General features: G+C 39.0%; 1 pseudogene; it reads left to right on the forward strand.

Moving 5' to 3' along the window:
• The first annotated feature begins 1,378 nt into the window (after positions 1–1,378).
• LOC106995587 (small ribosomal subunit protein uS13 pseudogene) lies at positions 1,379–1,839 on the forward strand (annotated as a pseudogene).
• The last annotated feature ends 20,995 nt before the right edge of the window (positions 1,840–22,834 follow it).

The following is a 22,834-nucleotide window of genomic DNA, read 5'->3' on the forward strand; positions in this document are numbered from 1 at the left end:
CAGGAGGCGGAGCTCAGGCGGTAATGCTCGCTTGTCTGCTCACCACCTGCTGTGTGGTCGGGTTCCTAATAGACCATGGACTGGTACTGGTCCATGGCCCAGGGGTTGGGGACCCCTGTCTGAGAGCCATTGTCTCACAGCAGCCTCTCAGGAAGCCCTAGATAGAGAAGGACTTACTCTGAAGGGCTTTGTGGAATGGAATATAATTTGATGTGCAAGTATCCCATAAAGTTGTTAAAGGCATTATGTCAGCTTGGACTGACATGTTCAAAATGAAGAGTATACTTGCTACTAGAGCCCTGAGCCATCATGTAAGAAATCTGTACACCCTGCTGGTGAGGCCACATGGGCAGTTCCTGAAACTGTGCAGAGAGATACAGTGGCCCAGCTGAATGCCGCCTTCCAGCCAAGACACCAAACTGGTGACGGAAGCCTTTCTGGGCCATCCAGACAGACTAGTTACCAAGTCAGTATCATCAAGTGACCCCAGTTGTTGCCACATGAGGCAGTAGAATCTCCCAACTGAACCTTGCTCTAATTCCTGACTTACAGATTTTAAGGTTAATAAAATGAATAGTAATTTTAAACTATACTAACTGATTTCTCATGTTGCCATAGATAATTGGCAAAAAATGTAGTCACTGCAAGACTGGTCTAAACAACAACATACAACAACAACAATAACAGTAACAGCAATCATGTTTCTCTATGTTTGTAATCTTTCATTTCTTTATTTTCTGGTAAATAGAGTTCAACTCCTGAGTATGACAGTGAACCCAGGAAGAATCTCGACTTTGTCCACATTTTGTTATTTTTATCTTTCAAATTAACCTACACTTTAAATCAAATACCTTGTATATTTTTCGCTGACTGGTTTTTCCAAATGTTTCACAATATTCCATGCTCTGGACAGTTATAAAAAGATCTTATAAATGCAAACCTAATCTTGCCAATCCCATCCTTAAAGCCCCTTAGTGGTTGTCCTTGGGATGAAGTTTACATTTTGAGCTGTTTATTCCTAGAGCCTTTTCTTTGCCATTCTCCCATGATGCTGTAGTTTCAAAACTCCTAATAAGCTGTGCTAACTCTCACTTCTGGACTCTGGAACAGGCTATTCCCTTTGTGTAGAATATTTTGTTTCCTAGTTCTTTTGGTTAACTCTTTTTCATCATTTAAATCTTAGTATAATCTTCACCATCTAAAGGAGGCTTTTGCTGAGTTTCTGCCTGATGCTCCTATAGCTTGTGTTTGCAGAAACTTAGTACTTGTCACCCACATTTGGACTAAATCTTACTCTGATTAGAACACATGGTTTTGGATAAACGAATTCTCTCTTCCACAGGAGGCCTGCCTGCCTGCCTCTGCTTGTGCTGCCACCATGTCTCTAGTGATCCCTGAAAAGTTCCAGCATATTTTGTGAGTACCTGAAACCAACATCAATGGGCAGTGGAAAATAACCTTTGCCATCACTGCCATTAAGGATGTGGGTAGAAGATACGCTCATGTGGTGTTGAGGAAGCAGACACTGACCTCACTAAGAGGGCAGGAGAACTCACTGAGGATAAGGTGGAACGTGTGATCACCATTATGCAGAACCCATGCCAGTTCAAGATCCCAGACTGGTCTTTACACAGACAGAAAGATGTAAAGGATGGAAAACATAGCCAGGTCCTAGCCAGTGGTCTGGACAACAAGCTCCATGAAGACCTGGAGCGACTGAAGAAGAAGATTCGGGTTCATAGAGGGCTGCGCCACTTCTGGGGCCTTTGCGTCCGAGACCAGCACGCCAAGACCACTGGTTGCCGTGGCCGCACCGTGGGTGTGTCTAAGAAGAAATAAGCCTGTAAGCTTTGTCTGTTAATAAATAGCTTGTATGCCTTTAAAAAAACCCCTCATTCTAATGAACTCACATTTTTACACAGCTAAAAAATTGATTAATAAGATTATTTTTGGCATTTAATACACTTTTTGTCACCAAAAAGAAAAGTAAAGAGGAAAAAAATAAACAGCCCACACGTTGCTGAAACAGTGGCTCAGAGACACCATTATATTATTACTGATGTCCTTATGAAATTTCATGGAAATGGCCGGGCGCGGTGGCTCAAGCCTGTAATCCCAGCACTTTGGGAGGCCGAGGCGGGCGGATCACGAGGTCAGGAGATCGAGACCATCCTGGCTAACACGGTGAAACCCCGTCTCTACTAAAAAATACAAAAAAACTAGCTGGGCGAGGTGGCGGGCGCCTGTAGTCCCAGCTACTCCGGAGGCTGAGGCAGGAGAATGGCCTAAACCCGGGAGGCGGAGCTTGCAGTGAGCTGAGATCCGGCCACTGCACTCCAGCCTCGGCGACACAGTAAGATTCCGTCTCCAAAAAAAAAAAAAAAAGAAATTTCATGGAAATGAAGACGGAGATACTCAGAAGCATTTCTTAAAGGATTAAGGTCTCATTTGTCTTTCCTATATAACAAAGTAAGTTTAAAAGTCATGTGTCTGTTCTATATGTTGATAATGCTTTTCAAACTTCGTTTTTGTTAAAAGGCTAATTTTTCTTTTCTAATAACAACTTCTGAAGTGAAGAATTTTGTAATAGTAGGTTAAAAATGAACCCTATGTTTTCTTCAATTATAATTATGTGGCAACCTTAATGAAATAACTGAAAATACCAGGTTACAACCCTTACCAAAGAAGGCAAATTTTGACGTAAAAGTTTCTCTATTCCAGAGTCAGTAGAACAATTGGGCCTACCAGACCCTCAAGCTTTGGGGATAGGCCAACCACTTCCAGCATGATGCAAGAGAATTTGAGTGATCGTGTTCTCTCTTTGCCCGAGGATGGTACATATCTAGCATGTTCTGGGTGCTTAAAAGAGAAGTTAATTCAAGACATGTATTGATTGTCTTAGGGGATTGCACTAAGATTTCTGGGACATTCTTTATGTAAAACTATATGGCATTATGGTAGTTTACTTCTTGTTTTTTTTTTTTTTTTTTTTAGAAAGAGTTTTGCTCTTGTTGCCCAGGCTGGAGTGCAATGGCGCGATCTCAGCTCACTGCACCCTCCGCTTCTGTGGGTCAAGCAATTCTCCTGCCTCAGCCTCCTGAGTAGATGAGATTACAGACAACCTCCACCATGCCCGGCTAATTTTTTGTATTTTTAGTAAAGACGGGGTTTTACCGTGTTGGCCAGGCTGGTCTCAAACTCCTGACCTCAGGAAATCCACCCGCCTTTGCCTCCCAAAGTGCTGGGATTACAAGTGTGAGCCATCAAGCCCAGTTGGTAGTTTACTTCTTGCCCTGTAGTTGTTTTTTCATGATAATGATTTGAAATATTTTTAGTTTAAAAAAAAAGTCATCTCAGAACAAGCACTGACCCACAAGGGAGTTTGCCAATATAGGTGCTGTAAAAGCTTTAAAAGAAAAGAGTCGCCTCTCCGTAGTGTAATTTCCCTTTAATTTAAGCCCTATAAAGCAAAATCATGAAAAAACAATGGAGCTTTATTAAAGAGTGAAGAAGGCCCTACATCTCCTTTTGTGATAGATGGAAGGAGTGTCCAAGTTACTTTCTTCTCTGCATGTAAGTTATAATTGTTTAGAAAGAGATCATGGTTTTATTTTAAATGTTTTCCCATGAACTCTTAACATTTGGTCTATTTTGCAAAGACTGACTTTCCTGTGTCTTGCAGAGTTCATACCTGCATTATCAGCAGCAGCCATTTCCCAGTGGACCAACCTGTCTTCATCCAGGGAAGGCTGGGACACTTGCCATGCTTCAAAGGAGCCACAAGCTTTCCAAAAGGAGTGGGAACAGGTAGGTTATCTTTGCCGCAAGCACAGAGGCAATTCTGGAGTACACAATTTGGCTTGTGCCAAAGCTCTGCCTTCTATGGCTGCACTTAGATGCTCCCTGATGCCAGCCCCTCTACTTTGTCTGTGCCCATGGTCATTGGCTGTGATGCCACAAAAGCCTGTTTCATTGACACAAACATTACTTTTTCTTTCTATTCCATTTAATATGGCTTTGTTAAAGAAAATCAACCTTATTAAATGAAACCCTCATTACTAATGCTCAGTTGGAGCATTATGGCTGGGAGTCAGTTATCACAACATCTAAAATAAACCTTTTTTCCCATAGTTGTGTGTTTTAATTTGGTCATAAGAAACATTTCCTCTTAGTGGAACATGACACCTCCCAACTTGGGGATACTTGTCTTTTTGAGTAAATGAATCTGTTTGGCAATTTCTAATGAACATAAATAAGTGGAAATTATTTATCCCCATGCAATTCTCCCCCAGTTTTATTGCTGTCTTTGGTGACAGAAGTACCAATTTTTAATGCTTCAGAACTCAATGACTGAAAGTAATTTACTTTGTGTTCTCATACTAGAAAGTGAAAAACATCAAATCACACAAAGGCATATTTGGGTCCATAGGGAAAAAGAATTCCAGTAAGTTTTGTAGTCTGCAACATCCTGAGGTAATTCCATGCCATGACTCCAGTTAGTCTTTCTTTACACTTTGATGATGTAGCACCTTGTACATACAAGGCGCTTAACAACCAGCTGTTGATGTGGAGGTGTGATCTAGGAGTTGGCCTTAAATGTGAAACATACATCACTCTTTCCATAATCATTCAGAGACTCGTTGCATAGTCTCATCAGTCAGAGTCTGAAAAGTCACCTGCCTGCTGCAACAGAAAGATCTCACCACATGAAGTGGGCGAACGAAGCCCTTGGTCTGATGTACAGGCATGTTGCCTTTCCCAATTGTACCTTTGCTGTCCTCCTTCCTAACACTGATACACTGAGCTGGACACAGGATTTTCTTTTATCCTGCTGTTCTTCACCTCAGTGCTGCTGCAGTTAAGACCAGGGAAATAAAATCCACACGGTTAAGTTTCTATAAAGTTTGCACTCATTGTTTGGGAAGGACATAGTTGTAAATTGGAAGCTGCCCACCAAATCCTATGAGATTAATGAATCAGAGAAAGTACCATTGCTCTCTTGGGAAGGAGTCACCGCCTCAGTTTAAATGAAAGGCGTTTGGTCTATGGGGGGTGGCATGCTAATGGGCTGCCTTCCTCCCCAAATCACTTTACAGATCCCTTAAGCATATTAGCAACCCAATTCCATCATGATTTAAGAGCAGGTTACCATTTTATACAAGTAAACTGAGCTTCCTTTGTTTTAATGACATGAATATTAGAGAAATTCCAAAATATTTAGATGTATGCCAATGGGCTAAATTTGTTCTAAAACACACCTTCTTTTGTAATAAGCAGTCACTACTGTTTTCATTCAGCAGAATGTATTGCGTTTGTGATTTATTCTCCAATTGTGACTGATGAATTACTAGAGCAAATGACTTTGGGAATTTAGGTAAGTAAAAAAAATTGTGAAGAAAATTTTATCTTGGAATTCTTAATATTCTACATTTTTCTTATGGTACTCTTTGCCTCTTGTAGATTTGGTATTGCCATTTTGAGAATTTTCTATTTTAAAAGACATTGCTCTAAAGGCAAGCAGTAGATTGGGGAAGTATATATACAAAAAACGTTGTACAAAAAATATTAAAGAGTTCATACACATTGATAGGAAGAACACCAAGCCCTTGACAGGTAATCTAGGAAAATTTAAGATGAACAAAAGAAAAAACAAGGCTAGTGCACTTATGGTAACATGTTCAACCTTATTAATATTTGAATAAATGCAAATTAAGAGGATATAATTTTTACCTTTTGAATAATATGCCACGCTGGAGAAGATGTGCTCAATTTGGGACTTTCGTTCTTTATAGTGTGGTTCTTTCACTGAAATAGGTTAAATTTGCTAACGTCAATCACCTAAGGCTCTTTCTTGCCCATAGGTTTGTAAGTTCATTATCAGGTAACAGCCATCAACTAAGGCCAAGTATTTAAAAGAATACTTTTAAGGTAGGCACAGTCGCATGTGCCATAGTCTCAGCTATGTGGAAGGATTGCTCGAGCCCAGGAGTTCAAGGCTGCAACGAGCTATGATCATGCCACTGCACTGCAGAGCTTGGCAATCAAACGAGACCCCGTCTCTTAAAAATAAAACGACAACTTTTAAATAAATGACTTAAATAACTGTCCATTTCTTGAACAACAAATACTACACAAATAATATTCAGAAGAAACAAAACATCATGTACAGGCCAGAGGGCACCATTTCAATGATTTAATTCCTAATTTTATCACCATTCATTCATTTAACAAATACTTATTGAACAACTACTATGTACCTATCATTGCTCTAGGTCTTGGAGGTGCAGGAGTGGGCAAGTCAAAAAAGTTCTTTTTTTCATTACTCTTACATTATATTTTACAATTATATCATAACTCCCTTACTTAGAAAAAAAAAAACAACTCTGGTTTTCTACTCATATTCCAGAATCACAGCACTTAAAAGGTTAAAGTTTTTGATATTTAGCCTTAACAAGAGAAAGCACATCAATCTTGAAATTGTCAGTTCCTTTTTACATGTTTTTAGGTTTTCTTCTACAAGCTTAGAAAGGAAAACCAAACAAAGCCATCTCTTTCCCCAGTGGCTTGTGTCTGACTCATAACATTTCCTGACTAATCAGCTCCAATTAGTGGAGTCATTAAGATTCTGGTGAGGTGATCACATTTAGATTCTATTCCATCTCTTCTAGTAGAGCACCCTTGACAGTGGAAGATGAGAATGGGGCGACAGCAGTCTGGGAACGAGGACCAGGATAAGGTGGTCGCTAAGAGCCTGGGCTTTGGATTAGAAAGTCTGGGCTGGGCCCTCCACTTACCAGCTATCTAAGCAGGGGCAAGTCAATGAACTGTCCTGTGCCTTGGCTGCCTCGTTCTCAAAAAGACAATAAGAAGTTTCAACCTCATAAACTCCTTATGGGGCTTGGATGAGATACCACTTCAGGCAGCACTCATCCAGTAGCTGTTTAGTACCTTGAAACAACACTCATCACAGTCACAATTTTCTAGAAAACTAATATTTTGCTCAATAATTTATGTAAATATTATATTCTATGATAATATAGTTATAATTGTTTTAATATAAAAAGATTTTCCTATAGCTCTACCAATTCTTTTTTTTTTTTTTTTTCCCAGTAAATTGACCTTTAGGGAAGGAGTGCCATGTCCTTATGTCCCTTCTTATCTTCACCTTCCATTTTGCTATCCTGGTTTATAAAACAAGACTTTTTTCTTGCTTCTTCCATTGTTTGTCCTCTCCCCATTGTCTGCCCTTCCCCTCACCCCCACCCCTATAGTATAAGGTATTATTTATCCAGCACTATAATTGTAGCCTTTTGCAGGCAGCTTCATAGCCAACCAGTCTATTTTTTATGGTGTAGTTTTTAAAGGGTCAATTCCTTTTCTTTTGAACACCAATGACTCTATGTAGATGTTGAATAGTCTCTGCCAGGAAGGCATAATCTGGATAATAGCCCTATCCTAGCTGGCAGAAAGATAAATTTATTCTCACATTCATGAGACTTCCATAACAGAGGGACTTTCTATTTATTCAGTCTGCATATTACAGAAGAGAACATCAGCCTTCCAATTCCTGCTCTTTATATTATATTTAAAAGAAGGTGGATCTTTTGTTTCATTCATCCATTCATTCATTTTTAAATTAAATATTATTGAGATAAATATTTAAGATAATGGATATCCCTATTACCCTGATTTGATCTTTAAGCTTTATATGAACATATCAAATTATCACATGTATTCCAAAAATATGTGCATTTGTTATATATTAACAAAAAATTATTGAAAACTTACTATGTCTAAATGTCATTGCTTTGCTATTTGTTAAGTCTTCTGCCCAGGAGAAAGATCCCTTCTTGCCAAAAAAAAAAAAAGAAAACAAGAACATGCTTTAACAAGAAAAAAATGAAAATGGGAATTTGGAAAGTATGAGTTACATGAACTGGAGTAAACTATAGGTTACCTATAGGACTTGCAAGCCCTACGATTCTGTGAGCAAATAAGCAAATTTCTTAATATAAACCTCTCTCTCTCTCACACACACACACATGCACACACACATAGGCATGCACATACACATACCCTGTTGATTCTGGAGAACCCTGGCTAATAAAGTTACATGTCACTTTTACTTCATTACAGTTATTAACTGCATTTATTACCTGCTATGGTTTGAATGTTCCCTCCAAAATTCGTGTTGAAGTTTAATTGCCATTGTGACAATGAAGAGGTGAGACTTTCAACAGGTGATTAGGTATTGAGGGCTCTGCCCTCATAAGTGGGTTAATGCCACTGTGGAGGGAATGGGTTAGATATCTTGGGAGTTCAGCCCCGTTTTCCCTGTCTCGTGTGCCTGCTTTCCCTTCTTCCATGGGATGGCCCTGTCAGTTGCTGATGCTACGCTTTTGGACTTCCCAAGCCTCCAGAACCATGAGCCAAATAAAACTGGTATTCTATTATGGCAGCAGAAAACCTACTAATACCTTGCCTTATATTACTTTATGCAGAAAAGTCTTTCTTCCTCCAGAGAATATCAAGATGCCTCACTGATGAGGAGCAGACATCTTTTACTTTTTTGTAGATGAGTTTGGGCAAAGTGCCAACAAAGGGCCTGCAGTACTGGGGTCCCCGATGAAGATGTATTTGGTGATATCTGGAAAGCAAATTTGTACTCTGGGAATTTGATTATTAATACAAAACCAGGGATGGAAAGAATGTTCTGGTCAAGCTCATCAGGGTACAAGTATCAACCTACATGCATTGGCAGTTTATTTTAAGCACGGGAATAGATAATAGCTCTGGAACCTGACATGCTTTGGTCTTCTCACTGCAGCTTCTAAACTGCATGCTTAGCCCCTTCCCAGGCTCTGATCTAATCCATCTCAAGACAACTAATAAGATTCTGACTATAACTTGAATACTCTGCAGATCTACTCCTAGGACTGTGCCTTGACCTGGAATGCTTCTCAGGACCCTGAATCAACTGTATGAGAACTTATGGGGACCTACCAGACTGTTTAATATCTTACTTCAAACCTACTACAAATCCTAACTTCAAGCATGGCCACTGCTTTGAATCTCCTGTACCTGTGTCCCATTTACTGCCCCTAAGATAAAAAGACTGACTGATCCAAGTAAAGCTTGAGTTCATGTCCACCCACCCTCAACATCCAGGTTGGGATTGCTGAGCACAACTCTAAGCTCACTGTCCCTCTCAAGCTCTGCTCTTCTCCCTTACTAAGGTACCAAGGCAAGTACACTGTGGAGGTCCCAGAAGCCTCTCTTCCAAATCATTCTAAGATAAGGAGAAGAGAAATTGTGCAGTGATTTGGGATAATGAATCCATTGGATGAATGGATCTGCTGCATGCTGGGTCCCTGGGAGGCCCTGTGTCATTTGGGGATATAGACATCCTCTATGGCCCGACGTAAGAGGCCCATCCTCTGGAGATGTGCTTCAACCACGCTGACTAAACATGCTCATTGCCCCTTGATTTCTTCTTTGGGGCCCTTATAAGTAGTGATCATACAATCATTTGCATAATTTATATTATTACTTGCACACTCAGGTGAGCCCTCCACCCCACCAAGGGGAGGGCTGTACTTACTTTGTTCACCTCTTTATCCCTAGTGCCTAACACACAGAAAGTGCTTAATAGATGTTAGATGAATGAATGAATGAATGAAGTAGCTAGCTGAGAATTGTATTAGATTAACCATGATGACTAAATACATAGTGTAAATTATTTCACTCTAGATTAAGCTTAAAAGTGTAAGAGAGGCAACTATGTCACCTGACTGAAATAATGATTTGTTGCTAATTAGTTAGAAATAAAGAAAATCATGCAGATATGATGTACTATTTGACATTTGGCAAATTACCATCTCTAAGTTATTTCTTTGCCTGTAAAATGAAGATGCTAGAACTTACCTCATGAAAATAAATGAAGGTTAAGTGGATAATATACATAAAATGCTTAAGATACATATGCAGCATACCTTAAATACTTTGTAGCCATTACTATTTACATATATTTATTTATGCAATTAAAAATTCTTTAAAAAGCAAAACAAAACCTGTAATAGGTTTTACTTTCTTAACCCTCTTAGACTAGTTAGGCTGCTACAAAAGAATAGCAAAGGCTGGGTGGCTTATAAATACAGATATTTATTTCCTAAAGTTCTGGAGGCTGGGAAGTCCACGGTCAAGGTGCCAGCAGATTCAGTGTCTGGTGAGTGCCTGCTTCCAAGTTCATAGACAGCAGTCACCTCATTGAGTCCTCATTCTCACATGGCAGAAGGGATCATGAAGTTTTCTGGAGTCTCTTTTATAAGAATATTAATACCATTCATGAGGGCTCTATTCTCATGACATACCTCCCAGGGGCCCTACCCTCCTAGTATCCTCAGACTGGGGGCTAGGATTTCAACATATGAATTTTGGGAGGGCACAAACATTCCATCTATAGCATTCCACCCCGATATCCCCAAATTTATGTACTTCTCACATGCAAAATACATTCCTTCTATCCGAACAGCCCCTAAAGTCTTCGCCTGTTCCAGCATCAACTCAAAAATTGAAAGTTCAAAATCTTATCTAAATATTATCTAAATCAGATTTTGGTGTGATTCAAGATACAATTTATTCTGAGGCAAATTCCTCTCCAGCTGTGAAACTGTGAAATCAAATGTGTTGTCTGCCTCTCAAAAACAAATCTGGGATACGCATAAGATAGACACATCCATTCCAACAGGATAAATAAATTGTGTCTTCACCAATGGGAAATGAGTCATAACAACAAAGTTCAGCCAGCCATTGGTGTAAACATTTCCTCACAAATTAGTGAGAATTCCTGGAGCTTAGCCTTAACACATAGGAACACCATAAAGACTGATTGGGTTTCAATAAAACATCAACAGTCCTCATGAAAGAAGAAGGCAAACCTGATGAGCTATGTGACCTTTGGCAAATTACCCACCATCTTTAAGTTCATTTCCTCAACTATAAAATTTTTTTAAATTAAAAAAAATTCTTAAATGTAGTTAAATGGATGTTTTCCATAGTAACCTTCAAAAATGAACACAGATGCATATTTCTTCCTCCTGTGTGAGAAAGAGATGAGAAAGAGAAGAAAGAAAAACAAAACAAGCATCAACATTGTTTCTAAGCATTTTCCCAGTGAAGAGTTGGTCTCTTGCCCTCACCACTCCATCGAGCCCATGAAGTATAGCTCAATGAATAACTAACAGATGATTACATTTATGAGGAAAGAGTACTCAGAGCAGACAGCTACTTCCTACAGGTGACAAGCAATCTTCTGCCGGGGCTTCACCTGACGAGTCATTTTGGGACGTGATCACAAGGGTTGGAGACTGATGAAATTATCCTGTCCAACATCAAACACAAAGTGGTTGTAAATCAGCAGAGGCTGTGGCAGAAGGAGAGCAGCTCATTCTTTATGCTTTGCAGACAGTCTTCTACCTGGGGGCTGCATCAAGCGTCCTAACAATATCATTAAGTGACCCTATAGAGATTTAATTAAAAAAAAAATCAGACTATCTATTGACTTGAATCCTTCAGCTGTCTTGAGGAAGTTGATTTGAAAGCAAGTTCTATGATTTAAAAACTTGAATGGGTTGAGACTAACTCCTCAGCACACAGCAACATGTATAAATAAATAGACGCCTGTCTGTTATAACTCTCCATTTGACCTTGCCAGACAATTGTGCGTGGAGCTTTGACTATCACTGTGTTTTCTGAGGGTCACTTAGAAAAAGGCAAACCAACATAAAAAAGCAAGCCATCTTTAGTTTAAGCTGGTAAAGGGAGCTCTGCAGAATCAAAAATTGATCTTGCAAATGCATTCTATAAAAAGAGAGGGGCTAAAATATGGATGATTTATACAGGGTATCTGCCGAACAGCACTTGATTTACACAGGATCTAAAGAAATGTGGAGAAACCATTTTGAAGTTGCCCTGTGGATGGAATCATATTTTAAGAGTAAAAAATTGGCAGGTTTCATTGAATAGAGAAGGAGCTTTCTAAGGATCCCATTTCCCCATCACTGCGGAAGGGATTTATATGCATTGTTCCCTTTAGTGGTGTTGGGAAGTTCTGGTGTAAATCCTTTAGGGTCACTGTAAGAACCAGCTACTCAGAGGTTCTCAGTGCTTCATGATTTGTACAAAATTGTTTTGTTTTGTTTTTTTAAAAAAGAATGGAAAAACAATTTTTTAAATGGTTATGCTGGAAAGGTAATCGAGCCTACCGGGGTCATGTTGCAGTTTTATACAATTCTAACGCCTTCCTGATTGACTTGCAGAACCTGCTATGCAAGGGCATTTGAGTGGCTCTGCCTGAAAGGCCTGTGCACATTTAAATAGGTGGTTTGAATAGGAATTGTGACTGATGTAAAAATACCCTGTGCATTTTATTTAGTTCTTAGTTCTCCATTTGTAATTGAAATGAAGCTTCTAAATGCCTTGGTTCCCTTAAATTTTATGAAATATACATTGAATCTCCTAACGGTGCTCTTCAGGTAATTTTGCATAGATGATGGATGGAGATACTTAATTTTTTAAAATATTTAGAACTTCTTATAAAATACTCAATAAGTGAGGAAAAAAATAGCTCTGATGAACTGTATTTGAAAAGCAAAATAAATGTAGGAAGGAGCGCCCAATGTTCCCAAGGAGCTAGCTCTCTAGCACTGTATTGATGGCTATTTTTGTGCAGGCTCTGCGGTGCTCTCTTGGTAGTTGCTCTTTAATTATCCTGCACTTTGTTCAGAGAAGGTATGTATTGGCTTCTGGCCAATGTGGGCTAGGACTCTTCTTGTCACTACAGTGTCTAACAGCATGTACAGAACAATATCCCAATTAGATCTTTAAGTGTTAGAAACATGATACACCAGTGCATTTTTTCTCAGAGGCTGATCTGTGGGAAGTTTCAGAAACACGCAGAAGATAAGCTTCATTCTAATCCTTTAAGCATCAGCCCAAGAAGGCAGCCCAAGAAGCTGAAAATACAACAAGATAATGTCAATATCTCTCTGGCTTGTAATTTTGTTTATCTTAACAACAACTCTTAGTTGAGAATGATCAAACCATCATTTCCAAAAAGCTTTTTTTTTTTTGTTATTGTCACCTCCCCAGATACAACTTCATTTCTCTGGTAACAAAGGGAACATTTTTTTTTTCTGCCTCTAAATTCATAATGTTGTATTGCCAACTGAAGATTTCTGGATCCATTAACACAGGGATGCTTTAAACAAACATGTGACTTACATTCCTTTTCAGGTTAATTCTCCAAACTAATAAAGTAACATGCATCTCTCTCTTCCTCTCTCTCTCTCTCTCTCTCTCTCTCTCTCTCTGTTTTTCTCTCCTTTCCCCTTCCCCACCCTCAGAGATGTCAGAGAAGGTAAGAAAAAAACCTGTGGCAAAGGAAGCAAGCTCTTTTTATTCTTCTTTCCTGTTGAGACAATAATTGTGTACAATGTCTGGACTAAGTTAAAATGACCAAAGACAGCATTTAATTTATACCTTTCAATGGGTTAAGAGTCCAGTCAGTCCTCTCCTCTGTTTCCATCAGTCACTCCCCTTATAACAATTGATCTAAGTTATTTTAAATGGTTAAGTATTTAAATTCTCCCCATTGGGCTTATAGTCAAACACCACATGTACTATCAGCCCCAGAGTATCCTTAACTTGCTTTTCAGAAGAGAGTGAAGACTTTGTATACTTCTTTGCTGATAATAAGGTTTACAGAGCAGGTAGATGGGAACCAGTTGTCACTGGAGAAGCAAGAGAAAAGTTAAGTTCAGATTTCTACACGCCCACGTGTGATCTCTCTCTTTCTTACACATACCACACAATCAGTATTTCTTTATGATTTCAGAACAACAGAGGCCTTACGTGGGATTATTTGGTCTGATGGTTCAAATTTTCCTAGCTCAAATAAAAAAGAATAAAATATTTCTGCTTTCTGTCATTTATGATTTATAATTACTCCTTTATGAAATACTCCATTATTACAAAAAAAAACTGGGCACAGTACTTTCAAGATATTGGCTAACATTTAAACAAAAATGAGTGTTCAAAATTCTATAAAGGAAAAGACAGAATAATTATTGGGCAAAGGATTTAAATGAAATTTCAAGTTACTAATATCAGGTAAAATCTGATTAACACAGACAGTTAGAAAACTCTGAGATGATTGTGTGATGCAAAACCACTTTCTTCATAAATCTTCTTTTTAATGGACTTCACTCCAAAATTGACTAGCATCTCTGACCCCATTCTCCAGTTTTAGCTCTATCTGGATCCCCACAGGAATGGACTGTTTAGCTGGAAAGGAGTGAGTCATGTAACATCACACATTTTAAGAACTCAAATAAGCTGGGATAATGGTATGCACCTGTAGTCCCAGCCACTTAGGAGGGTGAGGCAGAAGGATCCCTTGAGCTCAGGAATTTGAGGTAACAGTGAGCTGTGATTGAGCCATCGCACTCCGGCCCAGGGAACAGAGCAAGACCCTGTCTCAAAAACAAACAAATAAAAAACTAAAACAAACAAAATGTTAATTAAAAGCAGAGGATTAATAAACTCTTAAGTCTTTTATGAATCCTCAAAGCAGATATAAACTTTGCAGGGAGTGAAATAGAACTTACCACCAGCCCTTGGAGTTGATTTCAGGGCCTCTCTGGTACTCAGATTACGGAGGTAAAAGGCGACCTAATGAAATGTTATCTGGAGACTAAACAAAATAATTAATACTTCAGGTTAACCTTGAATAAATACTCAATTCAATGGCCAAATCATCCATTTTAATCCATCCAAGTCTCTTGTTGATACAGACATGTTCCAGAAATATCTTAAAATGTTTATTTTTCTCCAACATCCTTTTAAGGATCAGGAAAATGACATGAGAAAAGTCAAATGACGTGCCAAGGTCACACAACTATGAGTGGCAGACCAGGACAACACCCTGAGAGTCAGCTACCACCATCAGCTCCAATGTGTTGCTCCCAAGCACAATTTCCACAGCATTGACAACACATGATAAATTTCTGCTTCCAAAAGATGTTCAGCATAACCAAGTAGAACCACTGGAGTTACAAAGACAGCGATGGGCTCCCTGTAATTTTCCCTTCCACTTATTTCAGTGTGTACTGGGCAGTTAGTTCCATGCTGAGCCACTCTAGAACATCAACAACAAAATCAGTACTATCAATCTTGTTTTTATTTAAAAGTTTGATATTTTCCTCATCATGAAGTTTTTGCAGTCATTTTAAGTTTTAAAACTATCATTCAAATATTATTTATTCTGATCACTGAGTTTTGGGGCACCTTCCTCATTTCCCCTTAAATTTGGCACCCGAGGCAATTACCTTACTTGTCTCATCTAGTCCCCTATGCTTTAACCATGACCAAAAAAACTGATGGCAATTTCTCCCAATCAAGTATTGTAGACAGGCTGACTGTATTTGACAAATTAGAGGAGGGGAGCATTCACTTCAGTTTTGCTGTTGGCTCCTTTCTGTGGATTAAGGGTTGTTGTGCAGGCTTACATGCTCCTAGATGGAGGGGTGTCCTTGCCTGCCTGGGTAGGAGGAGGTAAGTTGGGAATATCAGTTGCTCTGGATTTCTTGAGATAAAGGGGCTGGGACCTGCTGTGGGTCACACACTGGAAAAGTAATTGTCCATCTGTATTTCCTCTATTGCTCATCCATATTATGTTTAAAGCAAGTGTCCATTTGGGGCTCTATTGTGAAGGGCTGTGGAGGGAGAGTGACTCTCTAGGGTGTCAGGATGTATTATCTCAAGCTGATGGATCCCTATCCCAGAGTGTACAGAGATGGGTACCACCCCATTCCTCTGCAAGCCTCCTCTTCCCAAAAAAAACCTGTTTTGAGAATTCTTGTGGAAATACAGCATTCACTCAATGTGTATTTGTTGGTGTGTCATTTTAAGAAGCCAGAAACTCATTTTACAAGTTTTTTCTTTGCCTAGACTACTTGTAGAGGGAAAGGTAGTATAAAAATAAATATAATAAAGAAGAAACTTTAAATGCTACATTTTAATGAATTCTTTCAATCAAATATAACTTGTAAATTCAATTATAATAGTAGTAACAACCTCACAAAAATTATTCTTGTATTTAGCCTGGCATTTAGCATTTATTTCTTCATGTACCCGGTCTTTTCCAAATTATAGGGTCTTGATTACAGATTAAATGAGAAAGGATGTAAAAGAAGGACAGAAAACTCACTGAGGGGGTGCTTGACACCTACTCAACAACTATTAGATATCCTTTCTGCTTTTCTGGTGAAACAACATTCTGGGCCAAAGTTCTAGTCTGCAACAGAATTTTCTATTACTTGTATTCTAACCTACTTGAGTGAAACAGTTACTTTAAAAATTAAAATATTTACATTTTTAAAAGACATTTCAAAAAAATTTGCAGTTACGTGAAAGGAGAAGAAAATGGATACTTTTGGTATCTCATGATCTTTAAGTTATGTCTGTCTTCATGGATTTTGATAGCTTACATTTTGCCCGGTTTTCATTTTATCTTAGCTAACACCCTGAACAGAAAACACAGTGAGTAGGTAAAAAAATCATCTGTGAACCATAATAAATGGATTTCTGCCAATGACAGGTCATGATACAGAAAAAAATCTGTGATGACCCTCTTTCCTCTACACTCATTTATCTCTTCCTAGTGTCCACTGATAGATTCTTGCTGTATGATTTATTGCAGAAAAACACCACCTAGAAATGGGCTTTTGATAAAATTGTTCAAGGATTCCTGGACAATAAATCCTAATCTTAACATGCAATGCTGCAGAATGTTTCACCTTTCTTATGCTATAAATAAAATATGCCAAATGTGATAATAAATCCATACATTTAAGCACTATCTATGTAGTTTAGGAAATAAAGTCATAGTATGTACGCCTGATGTTAATAGCAGCTCTAAGCCTGGGGATATTGATGGCAGTATTTGTGCATTTGCCATCCAGATTTTTAGCACTCTACAATGCTTATGAAATTTCATGGCTTTTATCTGCCTGGGAAGGCTGGGTCTGCAAAGAGCATATGTAGGTTAAGCATAATCAGTTTCTGGTGGCTTGAATTGAAAGAGATGTTTCCTGAACACAGACAACTCGCTTTGGCAGACAGCTGAAATTTTGTGTTCATGCAGAGACCTTTCTTCATAATTAATCATCTACTGGAGGAAGTGATGAGAGGCTCAGTCACCTTACTGTGACCTCGCTAGTGACACAGGGCGTTAAGCATCCGAACCCTGGTATTTAGGCTTCTTCTCATAAGCCCAAGGACAGGTATCTGACCTCCATGTGGTAGAAGGGTGAGGGAGCCAAGCTCTGCTGGTTTGCTTTGATCTTATTTGCTCCTCACTGTGTGGAAATCTAAGGACTGATTTTAATTACTGAGCTTCTAAAACTTATAAACTATTGCCAGCATCCATGTAGTCAAAAACATGGAGGCAAGACCTTAATCTAGCTCTGGTTTCTCAATCTTGGCACTATTGACATTTGGGGCTGGATAATTGTTTGTTGTGGGGGGCTGTCCTGAGCGTTACAGGATGCTTAGCAGCATCTCTGGCCTCTGCCTTGTAGATACCAGTATCCTCTCCAACTCACCAGTTGTGATAACCAGATGTCTTCTGCAGGGCCACATTTTCCCTGGTTGAAAACTACTGATCAAGCCTGTAAGAAATATGTTAGCAAAAGCTGTGACATTAAAGAGAACAAAATTATTTGCAGGAAAAGGAAAAAATAGTCAGTTCAAAAGTAAAAGGGTCTGAGTTTTGGAATGAGAGTAAGTTGGCTTTTATTTTGAGTGAGTTGAAACATTTGTGGAATGATCTTCCTAGTGTCATGCCCAAAGAAAAGGAAAAGTCCCATAAAATGCTGGTGATTTGGCCAGTTGCTAAGAAATCATGTGTTAAATACTGCTCTTGTATAATCATTTACATTGAACCTGACAGAATTAGGATACAGACATAAAAATAGTGTGTACTTGAAATGGGTAAACACACTAGAAAGAAAGAAATGGAAATGAGGATCAAAGAACCTAAGAGAAGTTTTTTCTTCAACAAATTGGAAGTAGAGAAATCCATTATATCATGTGTAGCTTTCTTTGTGTCCTCAGATATTTATTGAAGGTCAAAGACAGGGATGCCTAATGGGTTATGATTATGTGAAATGAAGTGAGAAACAATGTTTTATAACAGCAAACACTTTTTATAGTGACAGTGTATTATGTTCACTAAAACATCTTACAGCTGCCTTTTTCCAGTATCCATGGCTCAAAGCAGGAAAATAATATGTTATTCGAAAAATACATAGAAATTGGGGGTGTGACTTGTTCAGAGCCAGGGCTCTTGTCTCAAGACCTAAGAAAATTTCCCACCATGCTTCATCCAACTTGAATAACCATTTACTCTAAAAAATATTACTTGCTTCTTTCATATCACTTTTTCCCATCTCAGTTCTGAAAAAAAAAAGTTATATTTTAGTGATAAAGAATTTATGAACATTTACATTAGGGTTCCCATATTTGTGAGCTTGAAAATACCTTTGCAATGCCAAAAGTATGTCAGAGTCTTCCAAATAATAATAATAGTGGTGCCTTTGTGTCCCTAGTTACTAAAGTAAAACAATATGCTGTTATCAATTCAATAACACTTTGTAAATGAACTTGTATTTTATCAACCACAGTAGCATCTACATAAATTTTTAAAATAAATAGAACATCAGCACGAGTATTATTTACATAGGTTAAAGCTTATTGGCTGGAGGCCCTTTGCAACAACTCCACCTAACCCACAGTTTGGAGCACAGGACATTTTCTTGATGTGCTTCTTATATTAACTTGCTTCTTATATTAAAGTGCTACTTATATGGAACTTGCTTATATAGCTTGCTTCTTATGTTAACATGCTTCTTATATGGAAAACCTTATGAAACTGTAGGAGATGTTCTCAGGCTCTGCCTGTATGCCTCTGGGTCCTCACCATTGGGTGCACATCAACTCTTCACAGCCAGCATCTTCTCTCCTTGTCAGAGGAAGACTACTATCATGTCCTGTGTGGCAGAGAAGCAGAGTTTCCTGAAAACTGATGATCCCTTGAGGCTGACCAGTGTGGAAGTATAAATGCCCAGCTCCCCAGTCCTGGATAGGAACAACTCTGAGGTATAATCTGACTGACTCCAGATCGCCACTGTAGAGCTGAACCTAAGTTAGACTTTCTAGGATTTTACTTGATATTGCACCTTCGTACGGCTTCCTTCCCTTCTACAACTTCCTGGTCCTTGAGACATTCCTAAGAAATTACTTCCACAAAAATTGGTATCTCAGGATCTACTGATTTGCAGCCCAACCTAAAATAGATACGATGTAGATTATAATATTCTCATTTATTCATGCCCCTTGTGGAGCATGTAGTGTAGTGGGACACACACATTCACTGCTCTATCTTAGGACTTAACACAGGCCCAGCACAATGCACACGCACCTTATGGTGGTTGAAGATTAATGCATGCAGACACATAATAGAGTAAAACCTAAACTTATCTTGTAGTTGTAGAACCCTGCAACTCCTGTCTTTCTGATCTCACCCCTTAGCATCCTTCGCTTCACATGCTTTGCTTCAGCTCTACCAGCTTGTCTCTGCTTCCTCAGTCTTGCCAAGTTCTCTCCTGAGCCCACGTGCCCCATGGGCTTTTCTCCTTGCATGAAAATCTCTTCTTCCAAATCTTTGCTTGGCTAGTTCCTTATAGTTTAGTGTTTAGCAAATGGCATTTCTCCGCTGAGGCCTTCCCTGACCTGTTTCACACAGTCCTGTGCAATTTTCTTGTTAGCACTAAGCAGTATCAAATATTTCCAACAGGGCACAATAGCTTATGCATGTAATCTCAGCATTTTGGGAAGCCGAGGCAGGAGGATCACTTCAGCTCAGGAGTTTAAGACCAGCCTGGGCAACACAGGGAGACCCTGTCTCTACAAATAATAAAAAATTTAAAACTTAGCTGAGTGTTATGGTGCATGCCTATAGTTCCAGATAATCAGAAGGCTGACATGGGAGGATAGCTTGAGCCCAGGAGTTCAAGGCTGCAGTGAACCATGATCATGTCACTGCACTCCAGCCTGGGTGACAGAGGGAAAAAAGAAAAGGCAGATATTTTCTTGTTTATTTGCCTCCTTGCTTATTGTCTATTTTCCCAAAAGAATGCTTGTCCCATGTGCACAGGAGTCTTGTAAGCCATGATCGCCAACTTCATCCTAGTGTCTAGACTGCTTCTAGATCACAGTAGACACTCAAATATTGGTGGAATGCTGAAGAAACCAAATAAATATGTTAATTATAAGATGTAAGGTGCTAGTGAGGCAATAGAATATTGTCACAGAGAACAGCAAGGGGAGGTCTATAAGACAGTTAAGAATTCACTCAGAGAGTAGCATTTAGGCTAAAGCAAGTGCTACTGGGAATAGGGTGTGCACAGGCTCCAAGGGAAAACAAACTTTTTTGTTTTAGGGGCTCAAACGAAGCTGTGTGATTGAAGTGTAGTAAGCAGAGGAAAGAATAGAGAAGTAAGAGGAAGCATGTCATGTACAGCAGAGGTTGGCACTGTGAGGTAAATCTGGCCTGACATATGCTTTGGTAAATACAATTTTACTGGAACATAGACAGGCTCATTTTTTTGTGTATCATCTATTGTTGTTTTCTCACTAATAAAGCAGAGTTGAGTAGTTACAACAGAGATTGTCCTTTCCCCCATCAAGTCTAAAACATTTACAGTATGGCTTTTACAGAAAAGGTTTACCAACCCCTAGGACCTTGAGGCTGGGGAAAGAAGCCTGGGGTTTTGTTTTAATGCAATGGTGTGGCTGTTTTCAAACATGTCTGCAAATTCTCTGAAATTCCTTCCTTTTAAAGGTGAATATCTTTTCCCTGGGAATCTGAGCTCTGTAACTTCTTAATAGTAGAATACAGAAGAAGCGATACTACATGAGTTTCTGGGCTCAGGCTTTAAGAAATTAGAGCTTCTACTTTGTGTGTGTTCAAACTCAGCTCCCACATTGTGAGGAGGACCAAAGGGTCCATGGGCAGTCTGCAGGGTGAGGCCCACCTCGGGGCGAAGAGCCAGCACAAACTTGCCAGCCTTGTGAGGCAGCTCGCTGGAACGTAGGTCTTTTGGCCACTAGCAGAGCCATCCACTTTACACCATGTTGAGCAAAAAGGAGCTCTTCTTACACAAACTGCAGATTTTTGAGCAAAATAAATACTTACTGTTGTTTTTAGCCACTATGTTTTCAGACATTTTATTAGGCAGCTGTAAGAACCAGAACAAATGGGAAGGCATTAATGTCATTTCCTTTACAAAGTCCCGTATTTCCCTAACATAGATAATGTAAAACCAGTTAATGTTGGGCCTGGCACGGTGGCTCACACCTGTAATCCCAGCACTTTGGGAGGACGAGGTGGGCGGATCACAAGGTCAGGAGATCCAGACCATCCTGGTAACACGTTGAAACCCCGTCTCTACTAAAAATACAAAAAAAATAGCCAGGCATGGTGGTGAGCGCCTGTAGTCCCAGCTGCTGGGGAGGCTGAGGCAGGAGAATAGTGTGAACCCGGGAGCAGAACTTGCAGTGAGCGGAGATCACGCCACTGCATTCCAGCCTGGGCGCAGAGCGAGACTCCATCTCAAAAAAAAAAAAACAGTGAATGTTATCCAATCTCTTTGCTTCCCTTTCAAAGTATCTTTCAACTGATTACACGACTTCACTCATTCCATAAATAATTGAGTGTCTACTATATGCAGTAGTCTTCATCATAAATATTCATTGCTTGGTAGTTTGATATTTGAACCGGTGTTTGGTTTGAGAGTGAAAGACAATAATGCCAGTACTTCTGTCAATACAAAGGAGTATGTATCTAAATAATTATTTACACAAAATGATTTTTCCGTTCTTGAATTTTAAATGTAAAATTTAGTGACCCTTTTTTTGTCATTTTCTAAAATTTCACAAAACAGTTTAGTGATAATTGCAGAACTCTCATTAATAGATAAAGCTGGCACTTCATAAATGTCAAATTATCATTCTGTTTATGAGTCAGCCATTTTCCTTTAAACGCATACACTTAGTGCCAGTTTTTTCTTCGTATATAAAAATTCAATAATTACAAAGAGAATTGGATGTTAAAATTAGTACCTGAACATGAGAAAAATGAGAGTTCCACCTATTGTACCATTTGGAAATCTAACGTGGTACTCTGAAGTGGAATAGATATAGAAAAAGTGGATGGAAAAATTTATTTTGTGCTATGCAAATATTCAATCTAGGAAGAAAACTATATTATCTGCCTATCTATTAAGGATAAAAATCACTGGGCTTCTTTTCCAATCTTTTTATTATCCAAGCCACAATAATGGGGCAGGTTACAAAAAAAAAATAATTTTCTCCCGACATTATGGGTCAAACTCTGAGTAAGGCTGAGATAATTTATGGTGGAGAAAATGACTGCATCTGGAATCTCTAGTTGAACCTGCCACATGACTGAGCTAGTTTTTATAAAGAAGCTAGAAATCTGGTGCCATGGGAAATGAAGAAAATGAGTGTAATCACTTAACAAGCTTGCAACGTTGGATCCTGATGGTCGGAACTGAATGAAACATCATAAGGAAAGAATAGCAGGTAGGAACATTGAATATCTAAGCACTACCGCGGCTGCGCATGTCAAACAAGTCAAAACAAGCAAATATCCAAGGAAATGGAGGAAAGTGAAATACACAATCATGAGATT

This window comes from Macaca mulatta, chromosome 3 (assembly GCF_049350105.2).
Source record: "Macaca mulatta isolate MMU2019108-1 chromosome 3, T2T-MMU8v2.0, whole genome shotgun sequence".
Classification (NCBI taxonomy): domain Eukaryota; kingdom Metazoa; phylum Chordata; class Mammalia; order Primates; family Cercopithecidae; genus Macaca; species Macaca mulatta.